Here is a 20,902-nt window from a genome sequence, read left to right as displayed (position 1 = left end):
TGGTCATAGTTCCAAAATTGTTATACAAATTTAATGCAATTGCAATAAAAATACCAATAGTATAACCCACAGAACTAGAGAAAACAATCCTAAAATTCATATGGAACCAGAAGAGACCTAGAACACCAAAAGCAATTCTGGGCAGCAAGGGCAAAGCAGGAAGCATCACATTCCCCAATTTGAAGTTATACTACATAGCTACCATGCTTAAAAAAGAAAAAACAGCATGGTACTGGCCAAGAAACAGACCTGAGGACCAGTGGAACAGAGTAGAAGATGCAGAAACAACTACAGACACACTCGGCCACCTCATCTCTGAGAAAGGAGCCAAACACCCTCACTGGAGGAAAGAGAGCCTCTTCAATAAATAGTGCTGGGAAACTGGCTTCCCACATGCCAAAGACTGAACCTAGGCCCATATCTCTCACCTTGCACTAAACTAAAATGAATATGGATCAAAGATCTAAATATAAAAACAGAAACATTTGGTGCTACTCCTGCGCCGTGCGGAGATGCCAGTCCATGGCGCGCTCTGAGGACCGCACTGTGGGCTCTGCGGACGGCTCAGCTGCACATGAGCTGCTCAACGGCGAACCTGAAGGGCGGAGACTTGCTGTGCATGAACTTTCTAACGTGAAGAACAGGGAAGTATATAGGCAGCAACAGAACAGCAACATATTTTTCCTTGCAGACCGAACAGAAATGCTATCTGAAAGCAAAAATGACTTAGATGAATTGAAAAATGAATACCAAGAAATAGAAAACTTAGAGAGGATCAAAATCAAGAAACAGTCACCCTGATTTCCTAGAGCAATGTGTGGCATTTGCTGTTCTGTAAGCTTTTCTGTCGAGGGTTTTAAGAAAGATTTAAAAGATGATTTACTGTATAATCTGAAACGGTGGGGACCTGACGGTGGTAAACACTGTTAAAATCTGACGGTAACTACCCGTGTTTATTTTCTGGTCCTGTCCTTCACTTGAGAGGTGTTTCGACCGCCCAGCCTGTGGAAGATGAAAGAGGCGATGTGTTCCTATGGAATGGAGAAGTCTTGGGTGGAGTAAAGATTGAAACTGAAGAGACTGATACTCAAATTATGTTTAAATATCTTTCCTCTTGTAGGAGTGAATCTGATATTTTGTCACTATTCTCGGAAGTACAGGGTCCTTGGTCTTTTATATATTATCAAGCGTGTAGTCATTACTTATGGTTTGGTAGGGACTTTTTCGGTCGCTGTAGCCTGCTTTGGCGGTTTAGTAATTTGAGCAAGAGTCTCTGCATCTCTTCAGTTGGCACCCAGACATCTGGAGGGACAAAACAGTGGCAGGAAGTGCCAGCAGCTGGGATTTTCAGAACTGATCTAAAATCTGCGGCCAATTCCAAATGTGTGATTTTACATTTGTATCCTTGTAAACATATTTCTGAGGAGAATGTTACTGAAGAATGTGTTAATGTCCTGACTCAAACTTCAGCAGACTTACCAACACTTATACCAATGGTGGTGAACAAGGCCAAACTATATCTTGAGAAACCCATTGTTCCTTTAAATATGATGTTGCCCCAAGCTCCATTGGAAACTCACTGCAAAAAAATATCCAGCATTCCACCTGCAAAAGAGACACTTCAGGTCTTTCTTACAGATAACACATGAAGAAAGTACTTCACTGGTTCATTGATGTCCTGAGTATTGCAGTCAAGAGACGTGTCTTGTATTTACCTAGAGACAAAAGCCTGGCACCAAATGAAGTTCTGAAAACTTGTGATAGGAAAGCAGATGTTGCAATCCTGTTTTCTGGAGACATTGATTCCATGGTGTTTGCAACCCTTGCTGATCGACATATCCCTTCAGATGAACCAATTGATCTTCTTAATGTAGCTTTCATGATGAAAGAAAAGACCATGCCAACTAGCTTTCATAGAAAGCAAGAACAGAAAGAGCAAGGTGAAATGCCTCCTACAGAACTCTCTGAGAGTGCTGCTGCTGTTGATGGTGACAGTCCTGACGATAATGTCCCAGAGAGAATCCCAGGAAGAGCCGGACTAGAGGAACTGCAAACTATTAACCCCTCTTGAGTTTGGAATTTTGTTGAAAGTAATGTTTCCCTGGAAGAACTGCAAAAACTAAGAAGCACTCACATTTGTTGCTTGGTTCAACCCTTAGATGCAGTGTTGGATGACAGCATCAGCTGTGCAGCCTGGTTTGCTTCTAGAGGGACTGGTTGCTTAGCAACCCAGGATGGAACGAAATCATATCAGAGCAGTGCAAAGGTAATTCTCACAGTCATTGGCACAGATGAACAGCTTGCTGGTTATTCTCGTCATAGTGTCCACTTTCAGACACTTGGACTGGAAGCATTGAATGAGGAAATAGCAATGGAACTGGGTCGGACTTCTTCCAGAAATCTTGGTCGTTATGACAGAGTTCTTGCTGATCATGGAAAGGAGGCAAGGTACCGGGATGGAACTCGGGACCTTGTGCTTCCCAGGCAGGCGGCGGAACCACCAAGCTGAATCCCCAGCTAACAGGCTTTAAAAGGACTTTCTAAGCTCCTTTTTCTTGGTAGCCTGTTCACATGAATAACTGGTGCAGCAATAATATTGTGGCTTTCTGATTGCAAACGCAGAAGCACAGGAAGGAGGAGCCAGAGGAGCAGTTGTCTTCCAGAACTCGTTTTCCAAGAAATGTCTTTTCATTGATGTCCCCATGTGATACAGTGGCGTGATTGTTTATAAGACCACAATGAAAAAGATTGTAAAAGTGTGATAATACCAAGAAAAGGCATTTAAAGGTATGGTTTTGTTTTAAATATTTATTTTTCTCCCAATACGAGTACTATATAGCCCAGGCTTTTTCCTCCAACGTTACGGTCTCTGGCACCTCAGAAGTTTATGCTTTGCCTACAGCGTATTTCTGATGCAGTAAATAAGCACTTGAATACAGCTCTCTTTAGGCATTAGGGATGAAGGGTGATGTGTGCATAAAGAGGAGAACCGTTCAATAATTGGCGAAGTGGCAGTTTATTACAAGGGTACAAGGAGTCCAAGTAGGCCCACAGGAACCTCGGCATTCTGACCACTCAGCTCTCCTTCACTGGGACTCTTCTGCTTCCTGTCTCTACTTAGGCCTTTTTCTCTTTACACTGAGTCATGGTTGTCTTTTCACAGCTGTTATTCTGTTGCCAGTCTTCTTCATGCATGTAAAATTTTAACTACTAATATCAATGTTCTGTCATAGTTTTCAAGATTTCTTTATAAATAGATACACTGCAAGATACACACTACAAAGTCTACACAGGAAAAACTGTGAAGGATGTGAGAAAGCCCAAGAGGGGAGGAAAAGAAAGAATGAAAGAAATTCAGTCCATTATTCAGCTAGGTCAGAGAGAAGGGAATTTATTTCGTCTAGTGAAAACAGTTCATTCTAAAGGCCCTCTATGAAAGTTTTGTAACCCTCAGATAAAAATGCATATGAAGATTGTTTAAAATAGTTGATGTGAATGATTAGCTTTAAATCACTTATTATGTATCTTGGTAATGTGATCTACTTGGTGAATATTTATTTGTACAATTGCAGTACTTCATTTTTATAAAATATCCAATAGAACAAATTCCTTTACCCTTTCCAGTCTTTCTACTTGACCCAGAATGAAATGTAATGAAACACGAATGTAATTGCATTGCATTCTGAAGAATTGGAGGGGAAAGAAAAGGGTTAAAGTCTTACAAACAGTTTTCTTTTTTTTTTTTGTATTAAATTCTTTTATTGGTACATTGTAGGTATACAACACAATTACATTTCTCATTGGGAATTGTACCGTTACATAATGCATCTTGGTTCTTATTTTTTCTCCATTCCTAGCCCTCCCTTCACCCCCTCCACCCTTCCCTATTTAGAAAGACTTTATTTCCATTTTTTCCATTTCTCATCATTTTTTTCCTTTCCCTTCTTTCCTTTCCCCTGCCCCTCCCACTACCCCTACCCCTTTGGACCTTTTCTTCCTATTTTACATTATTGATTATTCATTCTAATAATTGGTACATTTTAGGGATACAACATAATGACATTCATCATTGGAAATTTGCACCTTTACATAGTCTCTCTTGGTTCTTTTTCACCCTTGCCCAGCCCTCCCTTCAACCCCTCCAGTCCTATTTACAAAGATTTTGTTCCTATTTTTCCATTTTCTCATATTAATCCCATTCCCTTCTATCCTTTCCCCTAGCCCTCCCACTACTTTCCCCTTTGCCCCTTTTCTTCCTATTTCACATTACCTATTATACATTTAGTCCTTATTTACACTTTCAGTTTCTCACACCAGAGAAACTATTCGGTATTTACACATGTGTGTCCTATTTATTTCACTTAAGAGTTTCGCCTCAATGTGCATCCACTTAGCTATAAATGTCTCTAATTTCTCATTTTTTATGGCTGAATAGTACATCATTTTATTAAAAAACCACATTTTCTTTATCCAGTCTCCAGTTGATGGGCATTTGGGCTGTTTCCAAGTTTTAGCTATTGCAAACTGCGCTGCTATGAACATGGGCACACATATATCACTGTGGCATGATACTTTTAATTCTTTGGGGAAGATCCCCAGCAGTGGAATAGCAGGGTCAAATGGGACTTCCAGTCCTAGTTCTTTGAGGTATCTCCATACTGATTTCCACAGTGATTGCACCAGTCTACACTCCCACCAGCAGTGGAGCAGGGTTCCTCTTTCCCCACAGCCCCGCCAGCATTTATTATTGGTTGATTTCATGATAGCAGCCATTCTTTCTGGAGTGAAATGGAATCTCAGCGTTGTTTTCATTTGCATCTCTCGAATAGCAAGTGATATTGAGCATTTTTTCATGTATTTATTTGCTATTTCTACTTCTTTGTCTGAGAAATATCTGTTCATTTCAGATGCCCATTTTTGGACTGGGTCTTTAAATTTGGGAGGTCTGATCTTTTTAAGTTCTTTATAGATTTGAGATAGTAGACCTTTGTCTGAAGAAGAGCAGGTGAAGATTTTTTCCCACATTGTGGGTTGTCTCTTCACACTGCTGGTGGTTTCTCTTGCTGTGCAGAAGCTTTTTAATAAGAAGAGATCCCATTTGTTGATTGTTTGTGCTAGTTCATGGGCAACTGAGGTTCTGTTCATAAAATCTTTTCCTACACCGATGTCTTCAAGGGTTCTACCTAACCTCTGTTCCAACTGGGTCAGAGTTTCGATTTTAATATTTAGATATTTAATCCATTTTGATTTTAGTTTAGTGCATGGTGAGAGATATAGGTCTAGTTTTAATATTTGGCAAGTTGAAGCCCAATTTTTCCAGCACCATTTATTAAAGAGGCTATCTTTCCTCCAGTGAGGGTGTTTGGCTCCTTTATTGAAGATGAGATGGCTGAGTGTGTCTGGCGTTGTTTCTGCATCTTCTAATCTGTTCCACTGGTCCTCAAGTCTGTTTCTTTGCCAGTACCATGCTGTTTTTATCATAGTAGCTTTGTAGTAGAGTTGCAGGTTGGGAATTGTGATACCCCCTGCCATGTCTCTGTTACCTAGAATTGCTTTTGCTATTCTGGGTCTCTTCTTGTTCCAAATGAATTTTTGGATTGTTTTCTCGAGGTCTACGAAGTATGCTGCTGGGATCTCAATTGGAATTGCATTAAATCTATATAGCAGTTTTGGAAGTATGGCCATTTTCACTATATTAATCCTTCCTACCCAGGAGCAGGGGATGTCTGTCCATTTTCTGATAGCATCTTCAATCTCTCTTTTCAGAGTGCTATAGTTTTCAGAGAAGAGGTCTTTGATTTCTTTCGTTAGTTTGATTCCTTGGGATTTCAGTTTTCTGGATGGTATTGTGAAAGGAATTATTTGCCCTATTTCTCTCTCAGTGAGTCTGTCATTGGTGTAGAGGAAAGCTATTGATTTTTGTGTGTTGACCTTGTAACCAGCTACTTGACTGAATTTGGTTATTACGTCTAGAAGACTTTTGGTGGAGTTCTTGGGGTCTTCTATATAGAGTATCATGTCATCTGCAAATAATGACAATTTGACTTCTTCATTTTCTATCTTTATTTCTTTTATTTCTTTCTCTTGTCTAATTGCTGTGGCTAATGTTTCCAAGACTATATTGAACAGGAGTGGTGATAGTGGACATCCTTGTCTTGTTCCTGATTTGAGTCTGAAGGATTTCAGTTTTTGACCATTTAGTGTGATATTGGCTGTTGGTTTTTCATAGATGGCTTCTATCAGTTTGAGGTAGAGACCCTCTATTCCAATTTTTTGTAGGGTTTTTATCATAAATGCATGTTGGATTTTGTCAAATGCTTTTTCTGTGTCTATGGAGATAATCATATGTTTTTTGTCCTTGGCTCTATTGATATAGTGTATTACATTAATTGACTTTTGTATATTGAACCATTCCTGCATCCCTGGGATGAATCCCACTTGATCAGGGTGTATGATCTTCTTGATGATCTTCTGCATTCTGTTTGCCAGTATCCTATTAAGGATTTTTGCATCTGTGTTCATTAGTGAGATTGGCCTATAGTTCTCTTTTTCAGTTGGGTCTTTCTCTGCTTTGGGGATCGAGGTGATGCTTGCTTCCAGGAATGAATTTGGGAGTATTGCTTCTCTTTCAATTTCATTGAAGAGTTTAAACAGTAGTGGCAGCAGTTCCTCTCTAAATGTCTTGTAGAATTCAGCAGTGAAGCCATCAGGGCCCAGGCTTTTCTTAGTTGATAAGTTTTTAATTACATTTTCAATTTCATTAGTTGATATTGGGTTGTTTAGAATTTTTAGGTCTTCTTCGTTCAACTTTGGTAATTCATATGTGTCTAGGAATCTGTCCATTTCTTCTGTGTTTTCCATCTTATTGGCGTATAGGTTCTGGAAGTAGGTATTGATGATCCTCTGGATTTCTGCTGGGTCTGTTGTAATTTCACCCTTTTCATTCCTAATTGCATGGATTTGGGCCTTTTCTTTCCTTTTTCTGACAAGGTTGGCTAAAGGTTTGTCAATATTGTTGATTCTTTCGAAGAACCAACTCTTGGCTTCATTGATTTTTTTGTATCGTTCTCTTAGTCTCCATTGCATTGATTTCTCCTCTGATCTTTATAATTTCCTCCCTTGTATGAGCTTTGGATTTGTCCTGCTCTTCTTTTTCTAGAAGCTTGAGGTTCAGCATCAGGTTGTTTAATTGGGCTCACTCTGTTTTCCTAATATGCATATTCACTGCTATGAATTTCCCTTGTAAGATAGCTTTCATTGTGTCCCATAGATTCCGATATGTTGTATTGTCATTGTCATTTAATTGAAGGAACTGTCTGATTTCTTCTTTAATTTCCTCTGTGACCCATTGGTTATTCAGAAGTGTGTTGTTCAATTTCCATGTGTTTATGAAATTTTTTGAGTTTCTTTTGCTATTGATCTGCAATTTCATCGCACTATGGTCTGATAATATACAGGGGATAACTTCAATTCCTTTGCACTTACTTAAACATGTTCTATGTGTGAGTATGTGGTCTATTTTGGAGAATGACCCATGTGCAGCTGAAAAGAATGTGTATTCTGATTCTGTGGGGTGGAAGACTCTGTAAACATCTGTTAAGTTCATTTGTTCAAGAGTTTGATTGAGTTCTAGTATTTCATTACTTATTTTTTGTCTAGTTGATCTATCTATTTGTGACAGTGGGGTATTGAGGTCCTCCACTACAATTGTATTAGTGCATATATGACTTTTCATGTCTGTTAGTATTTGTTCTATATAGTTGGGTGCACCAGTGTTTGGTGCACAGATATTTATGATTGTCATCTGTTCCTCTTGGATTCTTCCCTTTACAAGGATGTAATGTCCTTCTTCGTCTCTCTTAATCAGTGTTGGTTTGAAATCTACTTGATCTGCCAACAGGATAGCTACTCCTGCTTTTTTTTGAGTTCCTGTCCCATGCAGTATTGTTTTCCACCCTTTAACTTTCAGTCTATGAGTTTCCTTTTGAGTTAAGTGTGTTTCTTGTATGCAGCATATTGTTGGATTTTGCTTCTTGACCCATTCTGCCAGTCTATTTCTTTTGATTGGTGAATTGAGACCATTAACGTTGATGGTTATAACTGAAATGTATTGACTTGTCATTGCCATGACTTTTTCTTTTTGTTGGGTTCTCCCCCTTTACATTTAATTTCTTGTCATGCCAGATGAGTTCATTCTGCTTTGCTTCCTGGGGTTGTGATCCTCAATGTCTGTTCCTAGGATATTGTGTAAAATTCTTTGGAGTGCTGGTTTGGTATTCACGAAGTTCCTAAGGTGCTCTTTGTCATGAAAGTATCTTATTTTTCCATCCATTTTGAAAGATAGTTTTGCAGGGTGCATCAATCTGGGTTGGAGGCTGTTTTCTTTTAGGGCTTGGACTATGTCACTCCAAGCTCTTCTTGCCTTGATGGTTTGTGTTGAGAAGTCTGCTGTGATTCTGATGGGCTTTCCTTTGTATGTGATTTGTTTCTTTTCTCTGACTGCTTGGAGAACTTTGTTCTTCTGTTGTGTTTCTGGAATCTTAACAATTATATGCCTATGTGTAGACTTTTTTTGATCAAGGCTATTTGGAGTCCTATAGGCCTCACTTATCTGTATGTCAAGCTCTTTTCCCCTGCTTGGGAAGTTTTCTGCCATTATTTCTGTGAAGAGGTTTTTTATGTCATCTCCACTCTCTCCTCTTTCTTCATTGAGCCCAATCAGTCTTATGTTATCCTTTTTTGCATCATCTAGCAGCTGCTGGATTGATTTCTCATGTTCCCTTATAATTTTGAAGCAATTTTTCTTTTCCTGGTCACTAATTGCAATCTTATCTTCTATATCTGAAATTCTGTCCTCACATTGGCTCATTCTGCTGTGTAGACTTTCAGTGGAGTTTTTCATGTCCTGGAAATCTATTTGCATCTGTTTTATGGATTCCATTTGTTTCTTATGTTGGGATTCCATCATGTTCTTCAGCTCCTCTCTAGATTTATTAATCATGTCTTGCACTAGGGGCACAATTTATCCTGTTATCTGAGAAATTATTTCGGATTTCATTTTTTCCAGATCCCCTTTTGTTGCCAGTGCATTGGGTCCAGGTGGTTGAGTATCAGAGTGTTCCATCTCATTTCCCTTTGGAGTTGCTGTAGGTGATCTGGAAGTCTGGTTTTGAGACTTATTTACATGTTTTCTCACTTCGACTGGGGCGGGGGGCTTTTAGGGCCTGCACAGATTACCTCCTCTGAGCTGGGTGAGGTGAGACAGGGGTCACGAGCAGCAGTAGGGATAGTGACCCAAAAGCCCTTTCCTGTGGGCTGGGAGCAGCCGGAGGGATGGTGGCCGGGAAACCCCTTCCTCTGGACCAGGAGCAGTGGAATGCTGGCTCAGAAGCCCCTTCCTCTGGGCCAGGAGCAGTGGGACTCAGTACCTTGGTCTGGTGGTCTGGTGTCCTCTGCGTCTTTGTAGTGTGGAATCAGGTGGCTGCCTGTCTGCAGCAGGGTGATTCGGCATGTGTTCCATGCAACTGGGGACCTCGGTAAGGTGTGGGCAGACCTGCCTGTCTGCAGCGGGGTGATTAGGCGACTTCTGTGTGACTCAGGACCTCGGTAGGGCGTGCACAGGCCTGTCTGTCTGCAGTGGGCTGATTCGGCGTGTGTTCCGAGCGACTGGGGACCTCCCTTACAAACAGTTTTGAGAGAAAGTAGGGAAGCGAAAAGGGCAGAAAGTTGTTTTTTAAAAATCTAGTGTTTTGTTATATTATCAATTTGTCACCACTTGAGCATTTTAAAGTGTAATTAAACAGTTTTGATACCACACTTTAGTGCTTTGTAAGCCCAAGATCGTGGAACCCTTCTATATTCATTTCCTACGCCTCAGGGAAGTTCAATTTCTGTAGACATGACAAAGACTAGACACAGATAGGATGCCTTAGTTAAGGTCATACCTGTTTTCAAGGCATCCCTAAAGATATCTTGTGAAACAATTTGAAATATTTTCTCAATATCAACCTAATTTATTTATCCTTAAATTATTTACTAACATATATTGTCATATGTTGTGAAACACTTTCAATATATTTACATAAGATTATGTAAAAAACCATCAACAGGTTGGTTTTTATGTTCATATAGTAGTTACTTTATCTATTTATATTAGATTTCCATTCCTGGGTGAAAATGTTGTTTCCTTTCTAAATTCCCTACCCGTCTGGGAAAAAGCAAACTTGCCTTTACCCCGTGGAATTGGTGAAAAGCTAATTTTACATCCTGCAGCTGTGGAACTTGGTCTTACAGCCTCTGCCCTTCTGCCGAAACAGGCCATGCAGTTTGGATCCAGAATTGCAAAAATGGAAAACAATAAGGAAAAAGCATCTAACAAACATGGAAGACTCCAAGGCATTTCCTTAGAAAACCTTTCTTTTGAAAGGGAGATTAAATTATGATATGATTTCACAGTGTTAGAGTATTTACTGAATGACAGTTATATAAAAATAAAATATTCCCCTGCTTTGCTATTGTAAAAAAACAAAAACGAAAACAAAACATTTAATCTACTGGAAGATAGAATAGGTAAAACTCTCAAAGACATGTGTAAGCAAAGACTATGAACAAAATCCAAATTGCAGAAGAAATACTACAAAGAATCAATAACTGGGATCTCATCAAATAAAAACCTTTTGCACAGTGAAATAAATCAGCAACAGAGTGAAGAGATGACCTACAGAATGGGAAAAATATTTCTTATCAGCTACTCCTTAAAGAACTAACATCTGGAATCTATAAAGAACTTAAAAAACTGGACCCCCCCAGACTTAAAGTCCCAATCCAAAAATAGGCATCTGAAATGAATAAACACTTCTCAAATGAATTAAAAACAGCAAATAAATATGTGAAAAAATGTTTGACATTACTAATCATCCAAGAAATGCAAATTAAAACAGCACTCAGATTCCATCTCACTTGCACTTGATGAAAGAATGGCTATCATCAAGAAATGAATCAGTAACAAATGCTGGTGAGACTGTAGAAAAAGAGGAACCCCTCTCCATTGTTGGTGGGAGTGTAAATTGGGACAACCTGTATAGAAATCAGAATGGAGTTCCTCAAAAAACTAAAACTACAGGTTCCACTTGACCCAGCTGTGCCCCTTGTAGGTATCTTCCCAAAAGAGTTAAAAGCATCATACCACAGCAATATATACATACCCATGTTTATAGCAGCACAATTTATACTAGCTAAATCTTGTAAACAGCTCATATGCCCATCTACAGAAGAATGGATAAAGAAAATGTGGTATTTATATAAAATGGATTCCTACTCTACCATAAAGAAGTATAAATTTGAGTCACTTTTAGGTAAATGAGTTCACCTTGAGACTGTAATGTTAAGTGGAATTAATAAAAAACACAAGTTTAAATACAGTATTGCACTGTTTCTCTTGTGGGAGAAACCCATAGGGTAAATAAGGAGCAGAATGGAGGACAGATATTGGGAAGTGGGAAGAAGAACATATTGAAATGGGAAGCGGAACAAGGGAGAGGAAAGGGAGGGAAGAATTTCAGGAATTTTTTAAAGACAATGAAAGGGTAAAAAATGCAACAAAGCTTTTGTAAATGGAAAGAGAAAGAAAGAATGAAGGGAGGGGAGGGGAATGGGGAAAGAAGGAGAATTAAGACACACTGTGTACAGGCACAGATTCCCTACAAATGAGTGTGATTGTTATGCATGGCAAATATGTACTAAAATACAAATTTTTTAAAGAAAGACTTTGTCTTAATCTTTTGAATAGATCAGAAAGAGAAATTTGTACAAGTATAACCAGGTGTCTGTGTGCAAAACTTACAGAAGAATGTTTGGATAACTCTCAGCCAACTTAAGAAAGAGGCAAGAAAAAGAGCATTTTGGAGGATTTCCTTGAACAAAGCCATTCTGTGTGCTCTAGCTCTACCCCATCTGCTCACATCCATGCCCAGGGCCAGGCCCTGCAAAAGGGGGCAGAAACTTCTGTGAGCAAATAGGTGGAATCCAGAAAGGGGGCACAGAGAAGACACAGCCCTGTGCTGCAACACTGAGGAAGGAGATTCTCTCATGGTGGCCTGGCTGGGGAAGCGGATGTGACCTGTTAATTACAAAATCCCAGGACACAGACACAGCACAGTTGGTGAAACTCTGAACTTGGACCCCGCCAGAGAGTATTATCTCCAGTTTCTCTAGCGAGAGCTGGACCAAGGCTTCGATAGGATGGCCTACCCCCATGTCGACCTGAGGATGGGAGATGTAAAGTTTGGCCACCACTGAGCTGTCCGCCGACGCGCTCTCTCACCATGGCCCTTTCTCCCTGCAGAGTATACTCAGTTTCCTACTTTTACCTGGACTGAACTCACCTGCAGGCCATGTTTCTTTTCCTTTCTTTAATAAATGTCCAACCTCATTACCTTTTACATGTCTTGATCAATTCTTTGCCCAGGAGAGAAAGAACCTAGAAACCACTTGTAGGAGACTCCAGCACCCCCAAACCCAGTGACATACTGGCTGCCCCCATGGGAATAAGAGAAAAGGCTTGATGCCAGAAAAGCAGATTTGATTGTTCACAGGCTTAGTGAATTAGAAACAACGGAGCTGAGGAAGTCACTTCCTTCCATCCATTTAGTTCTAAACAGCACCCTATGGTCATCCTCCTTGCATTGTCTGAGACATAGAAAATGAAATGAAAAGCTCCAATTTCGAGTGCTACAGGTGAGAGCACATGCATGTTAGATCTCCTACCCTGACCTGCAGTTGCCTTCACCCTCTCAAACCACACTGCGGGTAATGAATATGTCATGCTTGTGATTAAGATCAGAGTGAATTCTGGGACAAGCATGCCTGTCTGAGATCCCTGCAGATTGACAGAACCCTGTCAATCATTCCTGTCGATCACACCTAGAGATTCAGGCGAGGCACCCAGGCTGAGGTTCACATCCTTTGAATTCTGAAAGCCTGATCGATTGCAGGCTGCTGCTGCAGTTGTTTCTGTGTGCTACGACCTGTGAGCAGCGTTTTTGCTTTTCTGTAACCCAGGCGCCATTTCTATGCCTGTGCCATATCTTTTGTTGGCACAACTTCCCAAAGTGATCTTCAATATATGTAGCTGTTTGCCACTTGCTTCTTGGTGTATGCCTGCAATTCATTATCCATCATACACAAGAGTCTGGACTATACCTGCCCATGCCACAGTAATAGGCTGAACATTCAAACTAATAAGTTTAAACTCATTTTGTCACCTATTGGATTGCTACACTGTTGCTCCTTGAGAGTGACCTGAAATGTCACCATCTTGACAATTTTTAATCAATGAAGCTTCCCCCGTAACCCCAGCCAAAGTGATGTGAGGGCAAAATATAACTCCCAACCCACTAGATGTCAGATATGCCAAGTTTGTGCTCCCCAAAATTGAAGAATGAATTCTAAGGAATAACAGAGGTTAAGAGCAGGAAAATCTATTGAGAGAGAGAGATCCTGAGAGGCAGGAGGGGCCTGAAAGTGGGTTTTCATGAGCCCACTTCTCTAAGAAATTTTTATAGGACAAAATCATGTGGTGGGCACAACCTGAGTCAAATTATAATCAGCCAATAAGATTGCAAGTAGCTACTTAGCTGCACCTCAGACGAAGGGCTGCTATCTGGAATCTATAAAGAACTGAAAAAATCAGACCCCCAAATTCAAAGACTCAAGTCAAAAATGGGCATCCGAAATGAACAGACATTTCTCAGACAAAGAAGTAAAAACAGCAAACAAATATATGAAAAAATGTTCAACATCACTGGTCATTCAAGAGATGCAGATGAAAACAACACTGAGATTCCACCTCACCCCAGAAAGAATGGCTGCTATCAAGAAATCCACCAATAACAAATGCTGGTGGGGCTGTGGGGAAAGAGGAACCCTGCTCCACTGCTGGTGGGAGTGCAGACTGGTGCAACCACTGTGGAAATCAGTGTGGAGATACCTCAAAGAACTGGGACTGGAAGTCCCATTTGACCCAGCTATTCCACTGCTGGGGATCTTCCCCAAAGAATTAAAAGAAACATACCACAGCGATATATGTGCACCCATGTTTATAGCGGCACAGTGTGTAATAGCTAAAGCTTGGAAACAGCCCAAGTGCCCATCGACTGGAAACTGGATAAAGAAAATGTGGTTTTTTAATAAAATGGAGTACTACTCAGCCATAAAAAACAAAAAACTAGAGTCATTTATAGCTAAATGGATGCATATCGAGGCCATACTCTTAAGTGAAATAAATAGGACACACATGTGTAAATACCGAATAGTTTCTCTAGTGTGAGAAACGGATAGTGTAAACAAGGGTTAAAATGATTAAAATGAATAATTGATCATTTGAAATAGGAAAAAAGGTCCAAAGATGAAGGAGTGAAGGGAGGGGAAGGGGAAAGGAAAAGAGGGAAAGGAAAAACTATGAGAAAAGAAAAAAAAATGGAAATGAAATCTATGTAAATAGGGAAGGGCAGAGGGGGTGAAGGGTGCACAGGTAATGGGGAAAAAATAAGAACCAAGATACATCATGTACAGGTACAAGCACCCGGTGATAAATGCAAACGAACTGTGTACCTAAAATGTACCAATAAAAGAACTGAAAAAAAAACCAAGTAGCTGATTAGCTAATATTGATCCAATAGTAGCAAGGGCATACAGATGGCATCATTAACCTTGGTTGATAGTCTATAGTCCTAGTCTTGCCTTTAGTCTTAGTTTTAGTAGTCTTAGTCTTAGTGGGTGGGAGAGATTGGTCCACCCCTAATGAGAAAACCACCTCTTTATATGGGAAACCTCAAAAGAGTGGTACCAATAATCTTGTTTCCATTTATCTCTTAGGGAAATATGTAAATCTGGCCATCATGACTTTAAACTTCTTTAGATATGCCTCCAGCCACAGTTTTGAAGCATTTTCATCTTCTGCCCTGACTCCCTAGAAGACCTACCCCTATCTGACTGCCTATAATGTTTCTACCTCACTTAGCTGTCTATAATAAAAGCACTGTTGGGGGGAAAAGCAGAGTTTAATTTATATTTGATTATAAGTCAGATATATGGGACCTGCTGGTTACAATGGTACAGTGTATATTTTCTCCTCTTCTGTCTTCCAAGAAAATGGCAGAACTGTGTCCTTTTCTTCGGCACTCGGGTAAGCAAAGTGTGACAAAGCAGACTGTCAGGCATGTGGAAAAATCCTGTCCATGAGTACCCAAGTGGTCAGTCTTGCCCAAACACCCCTTCCTTTCCATGATGCAGAAGCAGTAGAACCACTGGACCACAGGAAGCATAAACCTCATTTGCTGAGCAGAAACTAATGAGGCAAATTTTATCCTAATGGCCTCCCAAGTGAGATGGTGCTAGGGAAGATCTGACAGCTGTGGCAGGCAGGGTGGCCCAGGCCTGTAGTCCCAGCACTCAGGAGGCTGAGGCAGGAGGATCACCATGAGTTCAAGGCCAGCCTGGGCTATGTAGTGAGTCTAAAACCAGGCTGAAGTACAGAGCAAGACCTTGTCTCATAAAATAAAAAGCAAACCAATAAAAAAACAAAGATCTGAGGTCCTTTGTAGAACCTTGAGGGAAGGGAAATATCCTAGAATGACTAGGAGTGAGTTGCCCATTAATCCACTGGGATGAAGTCAAAGAATCACATTTAGATGCCCTTAAAAGTAAAGAAGACATGGAAGTTTCTTTTATAGGTTCATAGTAGATTGGGATCCACATTCATTAGCAACAAACCATTTGTCTTTAAGATCTGATGGGCAAGAAAAGGTATGACAGGTAACAAACTAAGGTGTGTGTGTGTGGGATGTGTGCTAAAGATTCTTGGTGTTTACTGGAAGTATGTGTCCACAGTAATAATAAACATTTGAGCAGACTGACAGACATGCTGTTCTAAGGTGTTCTTCACCAGAAGCAGAGGAATGTGTGTTTCTTTTGGTATAGTGGATACCTTGGGTTGTCTGCCTAGGCCCTACTCTCTGGAAACTGCTCCACTTTCCCATCCATCCATAGATCACAGGAGAGGGCTTCTGGCAACTGCATGTCCTGGGTTGATTAGCCCACCCATTCTCCAGGATGGATGGTGTCCAGGGTAAGTATCCTGGCTTCCATATGTCCCCTAATATTGTAGACAGCAAAGTTAGGCAGAAATATTATAGGCAGTCAGAACAAAGGCAAAACACATGACAACTGTGGCCAGACAGGCATCCACTGGAGACTAGGACTCATGATAAAGATGAAATGACCAGTCCTACACACTTCCCCAAAGGACAAGATAAGTGGCAACACTTGATAAAATGAAGTCTAGATAGACATCAGTCAGCCCAGTGGGTGGCCAGACCTCCGGACTCATCATTTCCTGGAAAAAAGTCTCTGTTCTTTCCATGCACCCTTGTTACATGACTCGTTTTCCTGTTGGATCATTATTACCTAAGCAACTATACTTTGCAACCTCATTGGTTGATAACAGCTTTACTCTACATTGTACGCATGTGGTTTTTGTTCTATAAAACTTCCCTGTAAAGGGATCCTTGGCTACCCATTTGGGTCTCTTCCTGCCTCTCAGGAGCCATCCTCTCAATAAATTTTCCTACTCTTAACCTCCACTATTCCTAGAATTCGTCCTTCAATTTTTAGAGAACACGAACTAGGCATATCAAACATTCAACAGATTGGGGACTGTAATATTTCCCTTATATAATTTGGAGGTCCTATTTGATCTCCTATATCATCCCTGTATCACTAATAACAATGAAACAGCTATTATCATACAAACCGAGTCTGTTGTCTCCTGAAGCCAAAGAATGAGATCACTGGCAGAAAGGAAATGAAAGGGAAAGTGTTTATCGGAAATATAAGAAGAAAAATAGCTTATGATGGTATCCAGGAGGGAGTCTCCAAAAGTAGAGTTCCCTCACCCCAGTCCAGAACTTCTTTTTTTGTTTGTTTGTTTTTTGTTTGTTTTGGGGTTTTTTGTTGTTGTTTTTTTGGTACTGGGGATCAAACTCGGGTCCTTGCGCTTGCGCAGCAGGAGGTGAAACCACTGAGCTAATTCCCCCCTGGCTTGAGCTAAATCCCCAGCTCAGAACTTCTTATGGATAAGCAGAGCACTGGAATTGCTCAGTTTAGTGGCCACTATCACAGATGGCTTTGTGGGTTTAAACATGACCAGTTGGAACTCAGCCTCCCTAAACCTATTGCTTAGCATGTAGAGTTTAAAGGAAATCTGGATTTTTAAAGAAAAACTGGTTGTTCTGCATTTTAAATTCCTTGAAACCCAGGAACTTAACAGGGAGGGGCTGCAACTCTCTCAGCAGAAAAGAGCTGCATTCTATGTTGCTTGAGGAAGTCCATTGTTGGTCAAAGTCCTCTCCACTACCTATTCTCATTTTAATTCTTATTCTTATCATTATGTCTGATCACCCAACAGTTTTTCGGGCCCTTTTGCCAGCCAGCTAGCTGTAAGCTGACTAAACTGTCTCTTACAATAGCAGCTTCCCTGGGTAGGATTGCCTGTAGAAGTGGCCCAAATTTGCCCTATGATGATGAACATAAATACATTCTCTTTGCCCAGTGATTGGCTGAAGAATGACCATACAAGTTAAGTTAGTCTAATTAAAATAGAATTAAAGGCTCTTCTTGTTTACCTACTGGAGGGGAAAGCAGGAATGAGTAGGATCAATTTGCACCAGGAAGGAAGGCAGAAGGTAGAGTGGCAAAAGGCAGAGGAGTCGCAAAAAAAATGAATGGGATTTCTGATCAAACCAAGCCCGAAGCCGTACAATGCCATTGGACTTTTGGAATATAATCTAGAAATTCCTTTTGTTATCTAAGTCTTTTTAAATGGTGCTTTCTGCTACATCTTGAATGTAAATTTGATTTTATGAAGAAGGGAATAATAAGTAACAGACACTGAAATGTGAAATTGGCTAAGTGAAACAAGTGGAATGGAAAACAGTGAGAAGAACACTGTACTGTACTGGAAAGTCGGTGTTTCATGTACTGGCAGTGCAAGTGGAACTTGGGACATAAGACCTGATAAGAAAAATTTGAGATGCTGGGGTATCTTGATTGCTCACTCCAGATTTTCAAAAGATTTTGCTGGAAAGAGGCATGACTGGGTTTCCAAAAAAGAAAATACTATTTTGCTAAAATATAATTTAGCAAATTTCCAATAGAACTTGTAATTCGAGATATCTAAGGATATAAGCCAGGCATGGTGATGCACTCCTACAATCCCAAAACACTGGGTGGCTGAGTCAGGAGGGTTACAAATTTGAGCCCATCCTGGGCAACTTACTGCTTAGGAAGTTCCTATCTCAAAATAAGAAGTAATAAGGGTTGGGTATTTAGTTCAGTACAAAGGCTCTGGGTTCAATCCCCATCACTGAAAAAAAAATAAAGATATAAAAGCCTGGAGTCTTATGGATTCAGCCCCATACATGACTCCCCCTAACACCATTAAACATAGGGACAATGACCACAATTGTACCAATGGTGGACTGCAGCCTAGAAGGGAGGGGCAGAGTATCGATGCCTCCCCTTCCAAGGCATCATTTTCCGTTTCCCAAAGGCAGAAACCTGGAAGGAAGCAGGACCATTAAACTAAGGGCTCAAGAAGATAAAGCTCAGCAAACAGAACTATAGTTCCAAATTCAAAGACTACATGCTGTCTGGCTTTGCTTACAAGCCAGACAGAAATGGGTGCATTCTTGGTACATTTGAGAGTGTTCCTTTAATTTCAGCCTCATGCTCTGATGTTGGACATTTCCTGTTCATCATTCTTTTTCTTGGATCCAGCTCTGGTGAAGATATAGCTCTGTATGACTCATGGTCTTTGGCCCCCTACTTCACTCTTCTTTTTTTTCTTTCTTTTTTCTTTTTTTGGTTAACCCAGGTCATAAAACATCCATAAGTATAAATAAGAAAATGAAAGAACCCAAAGAGCTATCTTAGAAGCAGGTCTAAATTGACCATTAATTTCTATCACACATTTATAATATCTAAGTGAGCAGGCAGGTGGTTTTCCTTGATGCTTATTTTCCCCATAAATTCCATTTCTCCAGCACCCAGAGCATTGGTTCTAAGAGTATTCTGAAGTGCACTAGGGTTCTGTGAGGTAGGAAGCCAAGAAGGCCCGGGAGGGTCTTCTGATCTTTAGTGATGTATGTGCTCCGAATCTCGCACAATTGCTGACTCAAAAACGAATCAAAAATGAAAAACATTTTCTTAGGCAGTGGAACAGGAACTTGCTCTTAGCTATTTGTGCAACTATGCTTTATAAAACAAAAAGTATCTAGCAGACAGCAGTGGCCAGAGGAGAGAGGGGAAGTGACAGCCACACTCCTGTAGCAGAAAGCTCTGACAGTGAGGCAGGAGACCACAGCACGGAGAAGCTGACTGGAGGAGGAGGAGGCATAACTTGTTAATTGCAAGATCCCAGGGCACTGGAGCCCGACAGTTCCCAAAGCCCAGCGTGTGGACTTCTCACATGAGCTCAAGCAGGTTTCTGACAGGACAGCCCTGACCTGACATCAGCCTCGGGAGTGATGAGACAAAGGCGGTCCACACTGAGCTCTTGCTGCTATGCTGTAGAGCGTTTTCTTTCCTACTTTTTCTTAGCCAAAACTCACTCTGCAGAGCCTGTTTCTTTTCCTACCTTTAATAAACATAAAGTTTTGCTACTGTTTGTACTTCTCTCAACCAATCCTTTGCTCAAGACAGAACCTAGTAACCACTTCTAGAAGGAGACCCACAGCACCCTAAAACCCCCTAACACTAGCACAGGAGGAAGAGAGAGTTGGGGAGCCTGGGTCCACACAATGTCTTCGAGGGTAACAGCAAGATTCTACCTCAGCTCTGCAGGTAAAGATTAGGGAGAGCAGGTTTCCCTAAAATTGAGCCATTTAAGGGATTTAAAAAATTAACCCCAGCAGCTGCTCTCAGATCTGTAATCCAGTGGAAAAGGTGAAAGCATGCAGAAAGAGAAGGTTGCTGCTTCCAGATACAGGTCTGATATTCAAGGTCACAGAACAGGAGTTAGCGGCCCTCTGAGGTTACTTGGCCCATCACTCACTAGTAGATTTGATGAAAGGCTAGACTGAGGCTGGACTCACCATCCATGTATAAGTGACTCGTAGGGTGAAGGTCAATAGAGCCCAGACCACCCCAAGTTGAGTCCTTTCAAAATGGATATTCTACTCTACAGAGAGAATTATTTTGAGGACCTTAAAAGATAATACATATCACATCAGAAATGTGATATCACAGGTGAGTTGTTCCCCATGCTTTTTGCGCTACGTATGGATTACCTGGCATCATCTATCCAAAGCACTCAACACTGAAGATATTTGGAGAAGTGATGCCTGAAAAACATCTATTCATAAATTACACATTGCTATTTTTAATTTGAGTTTGCATTCATGATTCCATTTGTCTCTTTATTGGAGGTGAGTAAATTTTGTTAAGCAATAGTTTCCTTTTCAATAAGAGTTAGAGTTGGTCCATCTTTATCTTTTCAGTTTTTATATAGACCCTGCTTGCTCATATCCAGATCATTAAAAACTGAAATACTAAGCCACATGTGGCAGTACATGCCTATAATCCCAGCACTCTGGGGGGCTGAGGTGACAGGGTGGCAATCTGAAGCCTCACCTGGACAGTTTAGTGCATAGTGAGAACCTGCCCCAAAATTTAAAGTAAAAATAAAAAGGGCTGGGGATGCAGCTCAGGGCAAAGGTCCTGGGTTCAATCACCAGTACTGCCAAAAAAAAAAGAGGATAAAGAGGATAAAGTCTCTAATAATAATGTATGTTGTTTTGGTTTGTTTAATGTTACTTGCTATTTAATAAGTATTACTCAAGTATTA

General features: G+C 40.6%; 2 pseudogenes across 1 annotated transcript; both read left to right on the top strand.

Annotated features, from left to right (window-relative positions):
• The first annotated feature begins 522 nt into the window (after positions 1-522).
• LOC147829166 (ASNSD1 upstream open reading frame protein pseudogene) lies at positions 523-816 on the top strand (annotated as a pseudogene).
• On the top strand, positions 814-10,507 carry LOC101726470 (asparagine synthetase domain-containing protein 1-like; annotated as a pseudogene). Its single transcript, XR_015449593.1, has 2 exons — positions 814-2,448; positions 10,157-10,507. The product of XR_015449593.1 is annotated as an asparagine synthetase domain-containing protein 1-like (transcript).
• Positions 10,508-20,902: the final 10,395 nt, after the last annotated feature.

This window comes from Heterocephalus glaber, unplaced genomic scaffold, assembly GCF_053883595.1.
Source record: "Heterocephalus glaber isolate CG9 unplaced genomic scaffold, H.glaber_assembly_v1.0 deba00000738, whole genome shotgun sequence".
Classification (NCBI taxonomy): Eukaryota; Metazoa; Chordata; class Mammalia; order Rodentia; family Bathyergidae; genus Heterocephalus; species Heterocephalus glaber.
The sequence above is the reverse complement of the archived record's forward strand: the minus strand, read 5'-3'. Positions and strand labels throughout refer to the sequence as shown.